The following is a 3177-nucleotide window of genomic DNA, read 5'->3' as shown; positions in this document are numbered from 1 at the left end:
CAAGATAGTATGGTATTGGCATAAGGATAAAAAGATAAATCAATAGAATAGAATTGAGAGTCCAGAAATAAACCCATGTGCTTTATCTGTGTAAATGTATGGTCAACTGATTTTCAACAAAGGTGCAGGACCATTCAATGGGGAAAGAATAGTCTTCAACAAATGATGCTGGGACAACTGAATAGCCCTAAGCAAAAGAATAAAGTGGGGGCCAGCCCTTGCGGCCTTGTGGTTAAGTTCAGTGCACTCCACTTTGGCAGCCTGGGTTCATTTCCCAGGTGCGGATCTACACTGCTCTGTTAGCAGCCATGCCTGTGCTGGCAGCGCACACACTAAAAAATAGAGGAACATTGGCATGGAAGTTAGCTCAGGGTGAATCTTCCTCAGCAAAAAATTTTTTTAAAAAAGAATGAAGTAGGACCCTCTACCCAAACACTATATACAAAATTAACTCAAATGGATCAAAGACCTAAATGTAAGAGCTAAAACTATAAAACCCTTAAAAGAAAACACAGGGATAAATCATTTCCTCAAATTTGGCAGGAGATTCTTAGATATGACACCAAAAGCACAAGTAAAAAAATAAAAAATAGATAAATTAGACTTCATCAAAATTGAAAACTCTTGTGCATCAAAGGACACTACTAGCAAGAAGGTAAAAAGACAATCCACAAAATGGGAGAAAATTTTTTCAAATCACATATCTGACAAGGGACTTGTATCTGGAATACGTAAAGAAGTTTTACAACTGAATAATAAAGAGACAATCCAACTTTTTAAATAAGCAAAGGGCCTGAACAGATATTTCTCCAAAGAAGATATACAAATGGTCGACAAGCACATGAAAGGATGTTTGACATGATTAGTCATCAGGGAAATGTAAGTCAAAATCACATGAAAATACAACTTGATACCCACTAGAATGACTATAATCAAAAAGTCAGATAGTAACAAGTGCTGACAAGGAGAATTCAGAATCCTCATAGACTCCTGGTGGGAACGTAGAATGATGCAGCCTGTTTGGAAAACAGTCTATCAGCTCATCAAACCATTAAACATAAAGTTCCCATAAGACCCAGCAATTCTATGAAAGCCCAGAAATAAAACCACACATCTAGGGACAGCTAATCTTCGACAAAGGAGCTGAGGGCATACAATGGAGAAAGAAAGTCTTTTCAACAAATGGTGCTGGGGAAACTGGAAAGCCAAACATAAAAGAATGAAAATTGACCATTCTCTCTCACCATTCACCAAAATAAACTCAAAATGGATCAAAGACCTAAAGGTGAGACCTGAAACCATAAGGATTCTAGAAGAAAATGTAGGCAGTATACTCTTTGACATCAGTATTAAAAGTATCTTTTCGGACACCATGTCTTCTCAGACAAGGGAAACAATAGAAAGAATAAACAAATGGGACTTCATCAGATTAAAGAGCTTCTTCAAGGCAAAGGAAAACAGGATTGAAACAAAAACACAACCACTAACTGGGAAAAAATATTTGCAAGTTATACATCCAATGAAGGCTTAATATCCATAATATATAAAGAACTCATACAACTCAACAACAAAAAATCAAAGAACCTGATCAAAAAATGGGCAGGAGACATGAACAGACATTTCTCCAAAGAAGATATACAGGTGGCCAATAGGCACATGAAAAGATGCTCATCATCACTGATCATCAGGGAAATGCAAATCAAAACTACGCTAAGACACCACCTTACACCCATTAGAATGACAAAATAACCAAAACCAATAGTAACAAATATTGGAGAGGTTGTGGAGAAGAAGGAACCCTCATACACTGCTGGTGGGAATGCAAACTGATGTAGCCACTATGGAAAACAGTATGGAGATTCCTCAAAAAATTGAAAATAGAACTACCATATGATCCAGCTATCCCACTACTGGGTAGGTATCCAAATAGCTTGAAGTCAGCAATTCCAAAAGTCCCATGCACCCCAATGTTTTTTTTTTTTTAAGGATTGGCACCTGGGCTAACAACTGTTGCCAATCTTTTTTTTTTTCTGCTTTATTTCCCAAACCCCCCGGTACATAGTTGTATATCTTAGTTGCAGGTCCTTCTAGTTGTGGGACGCCGCCTTAACACGGCCTGACGAGCGGTGCCATGTCTGCGCCCAGGATCCAAATCCTGGGCCACCGCAGCGGAGCGCTCGAACTTAACCACTCGGCCACGGAGCCAGCCCCCACCCCAATGTTCATTGCAGCATTATTTACAATAGCCAAGATGTGGAAGCAACCTAAGTGCCCATCAACAGATGATTGGATAAAGAAGATGTGGTATATATACACAATGGAATACTACTCAGCCGTAAAAAAGAACAAAATCGTCCCATTTGCAACAACATGGATGGACCTTGAGAGAATTATGTTAAGTGAAATAAGCCAGACAGAAAAGGACAATCTCTGTATGACTCCACTCATATGAGGAATTTAAAAATGTAGACAAAGAGAACAGATTAGTGGCTACCAGGGGAAAGGTGGGGTGGGGGTTGGGCACAAAGGGTGAAGGATTGCACCTACAACATGAGTGACAAACATTAATGTACAACTGAAATTTCACAAGATTGTAACCTATCAATAACTCAATAAAAATTAAATTAAAAAAAAAAAAGACCCAGCAATTCTACTCCTAGGTACATACCCAAGAGAAATGAAAACATATGTCCACAAAAAACTTGTACAAGAAGGTTTATAGGAGCATTCTTTGTTGTGGCCAAAAAGTGCAAACAACCCAAGTGTCCATCAACTGATGAATGAATAAACAAATGTGGTACATCCATACAATGGGCTATTATTCAGCCATTAAAAGAGAACGAAGGGGCCGGCCCGGTGGCGCAGCGGTTAAGTTCGCACGTTCCACTTCTCGGCGGCCCGGGGTTCGCTGGTTCGGATCCCGGGTGCGGACATGGCACTGCTTGGCAGCCATGCTGTGGTAGGCGTCCCACGTATAAACTAGAGGAAGACGGGCACGGATGTTAGCTCAGAGCCAGGCTTCCTCAGCAAAAAGAGGAGGACTGGCAGTAGTTAGCTGAGGGCTAATCTTCCTCCAAAAAAAAAAAAAAACCAAAAAAACAAAAAAAACAAAACAAAAAAAAAAAATTAGAAAAAAAAAAAAAAAAAAGAAAGAACAAAAACATTTCTCTACTCTAC

The sequence above is a fragment of the Equus quagga genome, chromosome 5, assembly GCF_021613505.1.
Source record: "Equus quagga isolate Etosha38 chromosome 5, UCLA_HA_Equagga_1.0, whole genome shotgun sequence".
NCBI classification, from domain to species: domain Eukaryota; kingdom Metazoa; phylum Chordata; class Mammalia; order Perissodactyla; family Equidae; genus Equus; species Equus quagga.
The sequence above is the reverse complement of the archived record's forward strand: the minus strand, read 5'-3'. Positions refer to the sequence as shown.